We start from the raw sequence: 11,503 nt of genomic DNA on the forward strand, positions 1-11,503 counted from the left end.
TTGGCTGATAAGTTTTGCGTTTATTTACAAAAAAAAGAAAAAAATGATGAATTTTTAGAAAAATTTGCCATTTTCGAAATTCTAAATCACCGCGTTTTCAGGCAGATAGATTTACCACCTAAATAACTTGCAGAATAACATTTCCCATTTGTCTACTTTACATTTTCATAATTTTTGAAATGTTTGGATAATTTATTTTGACGTCACGCGGCCTACAAATCGAATAGCGATTTTCCGTATTTTCGGAATTGACTATTTTGGGGATAAATACTGTTTGAAATCAAATTTTACATATTTAGCAACAAAACCCCCTATATAACCAACCCATTTTCAAATCTGCACCCCTCAAACTATCAGAAACAGCTTTTACAAAGATTGTTAACCCCTTGAGATCTTCATAGTAATTGAATCAAAATGGCGGTGAAATTTAGAAATTTCAAATTTATCAAATTTTGTCGGTTATACGTTCATTTAGCCCTAAAATTTACACATTTCCAAAAGATAAAAAGAGAAAACTCACCATAAAATTTGTTCTACAATTTCTCCTGAATGCAGCGACCCCCCACACGTGGCCGTTACTTGTGTTATGGGGGCACAGCGAGGCGCAGAAGGGAAGGAGCACCCTGCAGCTGCCAGGATTTTAGTTTTCTGGTTGCCCCCTTTTGAAGGCTATAAAATTTTCGCTATTCTGTTATTTGGGCCATGTGACGGCATTTTTTTTGCGGGACGTGATGCTTTTTCCAGTGTTACCATTTTGGGGATGGTATCACCTATTGTTGAAAATTTTGGAACTTTTTTTGAGGTCATGAGTAGAAAAGCATCAATTCTGTACTGGATTTTTTACTTTTTTTTTTTTCCGTGTTCACTGTATATCCTAATAATCCTGTTATCTTTATTCTATGGGTCGATACGATTACGGGGATACCAGACATTAATATTTTTTCTTATGTTTTACTAAATTTGCCAAATAAAACCCTAATGTGGGGAAAAATCTATCATTTTTGCATCGCCGTCTTCCAAGTGGCATAACATTGTTACGTTTTTGGCTACAGAGCTGGTTGATGGCTTGTTTTTTGCGGGACATGTTGTTCTTTGCAACAATATCATTCTGGAGTACATATGTTTTGTTGATCACTTTTTATTGCATTTTTAGTGGGATATAATAGGTAAAAATCATAATTTTTGGCAGGTTTTTGACGTTTTTTTTTTACGGCGTTCATCATATGGGTTCAATAGTTATTTAGTTTTATTCTATGGATTGTTACGGACGCGGTGATACTATATATGTGGGGTTTGTGTTATGATTTAGACTTTTTTGAGCGTTATATGTCTCTTTATATGTTTTCTGGCTTATGGGCATTTTTAGTGATTTATAAAGTAATTTTTTATTGAAAAACCTTTTTTTTTACATTTTTTTACTTGATCCACCATGGGATATGAACAAGCAATCATCTGATTGCTTGTTCTTGATAATACTCTGCAATACTAATGTATTGCAGGGTATTATCAGTGCCAGCCTATGCAGATGCATAGGCTGACACTTTGCCTTTAAGATGACGTCACAGACGCCATCTTAAAGGTAAACCCTCCAAGGCTTCTCTGGGGTCCCGATCGGACCCCAGAGGAGCCAAAACAGCGATCGCCCCCCCCGAAAACGGTGCGGGGGGGCGATCGTGGGGTAAAGACCCCCAGAAGGCATGTTAAATGCCGCGGTCGCGTTGACCGCGGCATTTAACGGGTTAAACACCCGCGATCGGAGCCCACTCCGACCGCGGGTGTTAGCCGGGGATGTCAGCGGTAGATTACCGCTGAAATCCCGCGGCTAGCGATGCCGGTTCGGCTGCTATACAGCGCTGAACCGGCATCGTCTCTGCGCCGTAGCTGTACTGCGCTGAGCGCTAATCGCGGGACTCAGCGCAGTACAGCTACGGCGCAGAGCGCTAAGGTGTTAATCACTCCAGTTCCAATGTTTACGCCAATGCAGTAGATAGAACGCCACCATTTGGATTATCTTCAGTTGCACATTAACTATAATCTGTGCAGTTAGCTATTAAGGGCGTTGTTCTCCAAACTAATTCTAATATTTAATTCCACACCTTAGGGCATGGATACAACCTGTATAGTATTTGCGGGCTAATGTCAACAGAAACACCCTTTGTAATGGATTCACACAATTATAGTACTGTATTTACTTTTTCCCACTGCTATCCTGACCAATTGGATATAGGTACTTGAAGTAATATATAACCCATTCAAACATTTATAATTTTATATATTAAAGAAAAAGCTAAATCTATAAGCAAAGTGTCCGTTAACTATCATCCAAGTAAATAAACAGCAACTAAATAGAGAATGTGAGAACACAAGTTATTTTTAAATGTGTGTTGATTCTAAAACTTATATGGAATCTTGTCAAAATGAACTTCACAGGGTCTTGTTAGGGATTTTTATGCAGGGCCCCAACAGCCCTCTTGACTTTTGTAAGGTGAGTCCTAATTAACCCTTTGAGGGAGGATGAGATAGCTGCCGGCAGCGAGCTGACAGAGTAAATGAAAAACACAGTCGGTCTTCCAATGCACTCAAATCACACTGTTTATTTCAAACAGATACAGCTATATTTTAACACATAGAGATCAGCATTTGGGATGTTGATAAGATACCTAGATCCTATTGGCCATTATGTTTTTGTACCAGCACATTCTGAGAAAAATGACCAGGCCTTGTTTACAGCCATGCTTATCTACACAATGGCTCCTAGAAGCTTCTTCATAACCAAAATAAATAACAAGAATACAGAGGCCCGAAGGACGCTAAGAAATGCCAAGGATATTGTGAAAAGGCAAACAACAGTTTAAATGAGAAAAATAGCTGAATTAAAACATTTAACTCTATAGGTTCTAAAAGGGAAGCATACCCCCCCCCCCCAAGGTGGCCGCTGTATCTTAGATGGCGGACAGTAGTCAAGATGGCGTCTGAAACCAGTGCGACCTCCTTAACAATTCCCCCCTTTGAGCTTTGCTGGCCTGTAACTCCATCCTGAGCGACCTCCTCAAGCTCCAGGTACCCACAGGTAGGCTAAGCCCGTACCTGCTGGACTTGTTAACTCTTCACCAGATCCCCTGGAGGCCAGTCACTCAGGGGTTACAGGCCCGCACACTCAAATCACATCACTGAGTCCCCATAGTCCATAGGTTTGTAAACAGGCAGCATCATCCTCCGCTCCGGGCACTTCTCCTGTCGTGGTTCTTACCGCTTGGACGGCCATCTTGGACATGGTGGACTTGATGAGGGGGACGCCATAAGTGACAAGAGCAAAATCACAATCCCCAATATTACCCCCACTTAAAGGAAACCCTTCCAATCCCCCAACCACAAAGTGAAGGGCAAAGTGTCCACCCCAGAGTTTCTCTTGAGTTCCCTGGACAGTCCTTCAATCTTTTCACGAGCATGGGTAATGGATCCATAGGGGGCGATGTCATCTGGGATGTATATGCGACAAGCCACTCCCACCATCGTACAGACTCCTCCCTTCTCAGCAAGGATCATGTCCAAAGCCATGCGGGTCTGGGAAGCATCTCCGATATAATTCACAAATCTCTGTTGATTACAATAAAAAACAGTTACCCAACCAACACCTTTGCTCATAGCTCTCTGGGGAATAATGGACTCTAGACCTGCCCATATCTGATTGTGGGTCTTGTACTCATCTGGGACCCCCCCCTGGTGCTCCCACTGTATCCATATAAACGTTGTCATCTAGGTGCTTTTCTCTCAGACCTCCAGAATCCTTTGGGATTCTCTATCTTTTCTTATGTGTCTGATCAACCTTATCCCTGGGGATCACGAGGAAGGAATACACAAGTGTTACCACCGTACTCTCACCTTCCCAACCTCTAGGCCTGACCTGACTCTCCTATCCCCACAAATCCAGTACACATCAGACACTGCTAATACAGGGTTACCTGTGCTGTCAGTGTTAAAAAAGGTCACTGTCTGCACCAACCGTAGGTAAAGTCTCCTACCTGGGGGCATCCTGGTCAGCCCTATAGATGGAGCGATAGTCATGGTTGGGGTGTCCCTGAGCAGACAGTCAGTCCTATAGACACAGTGATGGTCATGGTTGGGGTGTCCCTGAGCAGACAGTCAGTCCTATAGACACAGTGATGGTCATGGTTGGGGTGTCCCTGAGCTTACAGTCAGTCAGAAGAGACCAGCTAGCAAGAAGAATAAGTTTACAATAGAGAGCATGGAAGCGTGCTGACTTCCCTCTAGCTTCACAGACGTGGCACTGGTCAGCAGGACTTGGAAAGGACCATCGTAGCGAGGCTCCAGACTCTCTCCCTGGTGTCTCTTTACCACCACGTAGTCTCCAGGCTTCAGGTTATGCGTCCTGAGGTCTCTGTCTGGATCTGAAAAAGGAATCAGAAACACTTTTGCCGACCTTCTCCAAGGCCTGGCTCAACTGTGGCATGTTCCACCTGGTTTCCTGCCATCATCTCTAGGGTCTGTGGGAAGTAGGGGCCTAGTCTGGGTGCACAGCCAAAAAGTACTTCAAAGGGGACAATCCCATCTTTCTGGTGGGTGTGGTCCTAACTGAATGATGGTCAGCAGAAAAGCACTCGCGCCATGGTTTCCCTGTTTCTTCCATGGCCTTCTGGATCTCTCACTTAAGAGTGCTGTTTAGTCTTTCAATCCCACCACCAACTTGGGAAAGGTAAGGGGTGTTCAGGGCCTGTTCTACACCCAGGAGGGACAAGGTTTCAGTATTTACCTGTCTAGTGAAGTGGGTTCTGCGACCGGACTCTATGGTCTCTGGAAGTCCAAACCTGCAGAAAAATCTCACTCACCAACTTCTTGCCTGCAGCTCTGGCAGTAGCCTTGGTCATGGGAGAAGCTTCTGGCCACCCTGGAAAGAGATCAATGCACACAAGCACGTACTCCTACGTACCACTTTTTGGTAGCTGGATAAAATCCATCTGCAGTCTTTGGAAGGGATACAGCGGCTTAGGTGTCACCTTCTGTGGGGTCTTTACCACCTTACCCGGCTGTGGCGGGCACAGACTATACAGGCTTTCACTACTCTAGTGACAGGGGTAATAACGCCCGGGGCAAACCACTGGTGGTTTATGAGCACTAGCATGGCCATTTTGGATGTGTATGTGTCTGTAGGCTAATTGACTTACTGTCAGGTGCAGGGCTCCTGGCAGGCACACCCTCTCTCCCAGCATCCAGGTCCCATCGGCATCTGGGCTCCAGCTTTCCTCCACTCTTCCTTCACTTCTGATGACACTCGGGCCACCAGGGACTGGAACACCTGTGGATCAAACTTTTAGCTCAGAACTCACCGCTGAGACTTCAGGACAGTCTCTGGGCTCCATCTGTGCAGCTGCCTTCGCCATCCAGTCAGCCACATACTTGCCCTTGGCTTGTGGAGTTACCAAATTGTGTGTGCTTTTACTTTTATTATCCCCACCTCTTGTGGAAGTAAGAGAGCATCCATGAGCTCTATAACCAGCGTGCCATGCTTAGAGGGGGTCCCTGCAGAGGTGAGGAAATCTCTAGCCTTCCATAAGGGTTCATAGTCGTGTTTAGACCCCAGAACTATACCTTGAGTATAGATGTTCGCCCTTTTACCTTCCACCAGCTGTAGCGCTTCCCTGAGTGCCGTCACTTCACCTCCTGCGCTGACCTGTGTGGAGGGAGTGGTTCTGCTTGTATTACCTCATGTGCGCCACTGACCACTGTATATCCAGTGTAGAACCGTCTGTCTTCTCCTGCAGACCTGGAGCCATCTATGAGAAAAAACTCAACATCTGGGTTACTCACCCTTCTCTCCCCCCTCTCTGAATCCTGGAAGACTGGTGACAGAACGGCAGGATTCAGAGCTGTGCACCTTATCAGTGTGTCCTGGAGCATCAGGAGTGCACACTGGAGTCTGAGCTGTCTGGCCTTTGCTCAGATGCTTGGGCTGTACTTGGGTGAGGACAATGTGCAAGGTATGTGGGGTTTGCACTGTAACTGAGTGATCTAGGGTCTAGGATCAGCTCACTGGCCTTGCTGAGCAGATTGCTGGCTGCAGCTACTGACACATGAGGGGCTCCACTCACGACTGAGTCTAACCGGGCCTAATAGTGGGCCACTGGGGAGGCCACCACCGTACTGGGCTAAGACACCTGTGGCGTGGCCTAGATACTCAGTGCAAAATAAAATAAAAGGTCTGGTTCAGTGGCATGTGCCTAAGGCCGGGGCAGACAGGATTTGCCAGCTTAGGGCTATGGAATGCATCAATTGCCTCCTGACTAAGGGCAAATGGGGAAGAGGCAATTCAGTCAGAAAGGGGCAGCATTGGGCTGGAGGCAGCAGACCTTATCCCAGGCTGCAGGAGCTGGCCAGTCCTAGAAACATGTGAAGAGGCTTAAGGCCTCAGGGCAGGGGCACATTCTGGACTGCCAGCTTTCTTTCCTCTGTCAGGTGTCTGCCTGTGGCTGAGAAGCAGTGGCCTAGGAAGACCACCTTCTCCTGGCAGTACTGGAGCTTGTCTCTGGGAACTTTGCAACCCTTCTGGAACAGAAAACACATAAGGTCAATAAATGCATCCTGGCAAACAAAACAGTAGGTCATCCGCATACTGAAAAGGAGAACATCCAGTAAGGGGCTAGTCTGCCAGTCTACTCCCTGTAGGGCCGTGGGGTATTGGCTGGGTGAGTTTTACCCCCCCCCCTTGTGGGAATCTCCATCAGGTGTACTGGAATACTGAACTGGTAAAGGCAAATAGGCACTGGCAATCCTCATGTAGGGGCACAAAGAGTAAAACATTTGCCAAATCAATAACAGTGAATAATATGTCACTCTCAGGGACTGCTGCCAGTTTGGGCTAGGGACCACTGGGCTTCAGTACACTCATTGGCAGCTTAGAGATCATGGACCATCCTACATGTATCCGGATGTTCTTTCTGAGTCTTTTCTTGACTGGGAATGGGATAAAATCATCATCGGACCAGCAGGGGAGAGTTCTACAATGAAAGGCGATAACTCTGTTTGGGGGGGCTGTTCTCGCTGACATCCTTGTCCGTAACCACCTTGTCTTGCCCTGTCGGGGCAATCTCCGCCACTCACTACAGTAATGTCGCCTCCCCGCAACGCCCACTTGGGTTGGTCGGTTGAGACTTCCGGAGATGTTGTCAATCTCACTTTGGCGTGGTCTGTGAAACATCCTCTATTCCCTCTGAACGTCAATGTCAGAGTCCCTCCACCACATCTCCAGCCCAGTGTTCTGTGCTACCTATAAAGTTCTGGCCAGACTCCAACGTCTCAATAAAATCCAGGTACACTTAAGATGGTTTTTAATCAAAAAGGAACAAAAGTCAGTCATAGGCTCTGTAATACAGTTGGGGGGCTCATTCTTGCTTAGTCTGTTCATGGGGTACACAGGAGGACATCACATCATACTGTATCCCTGTTCCACAACCAAATAAATTTCTTCAAGTCCTTCCTAGATTGTCAGGGAGAAGTCCAAACGCAGCGATCTACCCCTCCCAAATGTAAATGTTCTCACTAGCCTGTAAACCACGAGATAACAGAACACAGATTCCAAGCAACTCAATATGGAGAAATTCAGTTTTCCGTGAACATCAAGGTCACATAAGACAGACACAGCATTCAGGCAAGGCCTTAGACTTACATGTCAGTCCTTTACAAAACAAAACGCAGCTCCAACAGCCCCCACCCTTTTGTTAACCCCTTAAATGCCAGAAAGCAGGTACCGGAGACATTGTAACACTTTTTCATAGTAATTTTTCTCTAATTATCGGGATCAATAAATTTGAATAATACTCAAACAACCTCCCACACTCCAAGACCCTTAGCAGACGCCCCAAGCATGGTCAGCTGTTTTCCTACAAAGCCCCACAACAGCTTTTATGGCTGCCAACAGCAATCAACTTTCAGGGACTTGAAGGGAATATAACTTAAAATGGCCGCCACTGAAAAATAAACTGACTTAAGATGGCCGCCACCGAAGGATGGCAGGGCGTGTCATCTTCTCTAACCACCAGATACAGGGGTGGAGTCTGGGTTACAGGGGCCATTTTTCTCTCCAAGGAAAATATAATAAAATCTCTTTTTCTCAAATTCTTTCCACATCAAAAACTTTGAAATGTCCCTTATCGCCCATCTCTTTCTTCATTGGGCACTCTGAAGGATTCCTGTCACTCTGTCCTGGTCCGTCCGTCAGTCAGAGGCTATAAGTGTCTGTTTCCAAAGTTTTCTCACTTGTACAATCATCAGATCATCTGACACATCCCAAAACCTTCAAACCTTCAATACTACTTTTCATTTCAACACAAAACTACCAGCCTTATGTCCGATCATGTCAACTTGCACTTTTCCATCAGTCCTACTTAACTCAACAACCTTCTGTCTACTTACATCATATTTCCCCTCCATGTGAGACACAATCTGAGTAGCTTTTCTAGGTCCGCACCCTTGGCTTACTTTACTTTGCTTACTTCCCATCACAAATGTCTACAACTGCAACACTGCCAAACCTGTCCCCCACAGATACAACGAATCCGACACCTTGTGTGACCGACCCCAAAGAAACTAGATACCAGACTTCCACAGAGGACTCTTTACCAAGTCTCCCTTATTGACTCTTAACCAAATCAACTCTCTTTACTGAACTACTCTCTCCTTGACTCTTTACCAAGTCAACTCTCTTACTGACTCTTTACCAAGTCACTACTAGTTCTTACAGTCATCCACAAAGTCGTTCAGACTTCAAAATGAAGCTAAACGCACACTTGATCAGAGCGGGTCTCCGCTGCACGTGCACAAATTGAGCTCTCTACCTCTATGGGTAACCCTATTGACACTAGTCAAACAGTACTATAGACACTATGATAATCTGACAATCACAACAAAGTATCTCCTACTTTAGCAGTGCGGACCTCTAAGGGTTACTCCCTCCCGTCCCACAGTTTCAGCTAACGTCACAGACTGTCTGACCATCCGTCTCTGTCCAGTCTCTGTCCATCACCTTACAAAGTGGTTCTTTGCCAAAAACTATGAGCTTAGGTTACAGTGAACAACAGTGGCAAATACATAACACAGAGACAGTCTTACCCGGTCCGTCCAACCAGTGAACCAGAAGTGACATATCAAGGTAGACAACAAAAATTAATATCTTACCCTGAGAGCTCTCTGGTCAGTTCTGTTCACCAAGCCGGCGGGGACACTTCACGGAGGCTGTCCTGGTGCTGTTGTTGTTTACTCCTAAACCCACCCAGATGGACGCCAAATATTGTTAGGGATTTTTATGCAGGGCCCCAACAGCCCTCTTGACTTTTGTAAGGTGAGTCCTAATTAACCCTTTGAGGGAGGATGAGATAGCTGCCGGCAGCGAGCTGACAGAGTAAATGAAAAACACAGTCGGTCTTCCAATGCACTCAAATCACACTGTTTATTTCAAACAGATACAGCTATATTTTAACACATAGAGATCAGCATTTGGGATGTTGATAAGATACCTAGATCCTATTGGCCATTATGTTTTTGTACCAGCACATTCTGAGAAAAATGACCAGGCCTTGTTTACAGCCATGCTTATCTACACAATGGCTCCTAGAAGCTTCTTCATAACCAAAATAAATAACAAGAATACAGAGGCCCGAAGGACGCTAAGAAATGCCAAGGATATTGTGAAAAGGCAAACAACAGTTTAAATGAGAAAAATAGCTGAATTAAAACATTTAACTCTATAGGTTCTAAAAGGGAAGCATACCCCCCCCCCCCCCAAGGTGGCCGCTGTATCTTAGATGGCGGACAGTAGTCAAGATGGCGTCTGAAACCAGTGCGACCTCCTTAACAGTCTTTAAGAATTATCATCGGTGTTAATTATTTTGCTTGGTGGACGCCAGCGCTTATCCCACGAGAGGCTTGAGAGATGTTTGTGACAGGTAAGAATATTTTCCCTTAAGTTTAATCACTTAAATGACAAGTTTCACCATAATTGTATGATATAATAAAATTGTACCGACTTGTTCCATAATACTGTGAACCTAAATCCATCTCATAGTTCATACTCATGGGGGAGTGCTACTAAGGATTGCCTCATGGAACTGTTGGAAATAATATTAAAGGGGTTGTCCACTTTACCTAATGTTTTCTGTAACGTGCAAGTTTGGGGAGCAGGAATTTAAATATTTAATAGATATACATTGGTAAAATATCTAATATTCTTCCCCCCACACTTACACACACATTACGAAAAACATGAGGTAAAGTGGTCAACCCTTTAAATGAATGAATCAGATTCCGAGAAACACTGATGTTATAAAATGTAATATACCTAAAAAGGGCATGCTTAAATCTCTGAAAACAAGAATTAATCTGATTTCTCTAGGCAGCACATTCTAGAAAGGTGGAACAGCACAAGAAAAGTCCTGTAGAAAAACCTGTTGCAATGCTGAATCAAGAGTGAACTTTTTTAACCTCAGATTAACACAGATATGATCAACACATATGCAATAAATCCAAAATGTATCCCAAACCATAGAAATTGCAAATAAAGGGTCTTTATTAAAAGCAGAAACCTATTTTTTTCTAGTGGTGCGGCTACACATGTAAGGTCTGCAAGATAAGAGGACGCTTAGACCTTGGAAGGGGAACAAGAGCTTACACCGAAGGAGGTCTTTACGTAATTGCTTGCTGCTATACAGGGCTCCAGAGATTCACTCACATCTAAAATGCACAAGATTCGGGTGGACGTGAGTCTGCTACTCCAGGATATGCAAAAGCTAAGTGACAGAGTCCACGAAACAGAGCACCACATCTCCTCACTAGAGGATGATGCAGCCCCAGTCCCTGCGCAGATTGCTGCTCTGGTGAAGGTGGCAGATCTTGGATTAAGAAATCCAATGATTTGGAAAACCGCTTGCAGCAGAATAACACCAGAGTACTCTGGCTGCCTGAATGCGCTGAAGGTGCAGATCCCACAGCGTTCATGGAAGTGTAGTCCAAGGAGGTAATTCCTAATATACCCCTGTCCCTGCAACTTTGTGTATCTGAGTTTTAAGTTTTGTTTTACTGTTTATGCACTAGATTGCCCATTATAACAATGGATTGATGTCAATCTCTATTGTATCTTGGAATGTAAGGGGTTTGGGTGAACCAGTAAATGTAATATGGTTTTTGCTGAACTTATGAGACACACCCTTTCTATCATTTGCCTCTAGGAAACACTTCCATTATGTGTATGGGATATCTTAATACATTATATGATTTACAGTTGGATAAATTCAGACCTGCCCCAGATCCTTCCCTTCACGTTACCACTCTAGCTCAATTGTTAATTGAACTGGGCTGGTATGATTTATGGAGAACACTAGGAGAATATACCTGTCAGACACCGGGTTGTAATACTCTTTCTTTGAAATGCAGAGGGAGAGTTGTGTGGCAGGATAGACATTTGTCTCTACGCAGACAATAGCCATAAACTTAATAG

The sequence above is a fragment of the Engystomops pustulosus genome, chromosome 1 (assembly GCF_040894005.1).
Source record: "Engystomops pustulosus chromosome 1, aEngPut4.maternal, whole genome shotgun sequence".
NCBI lineage: Eukaryota > Metazoa > Chordata > Amphibia > Anura > Leptodactylidae > Engystomops > Engystomops pustulosus.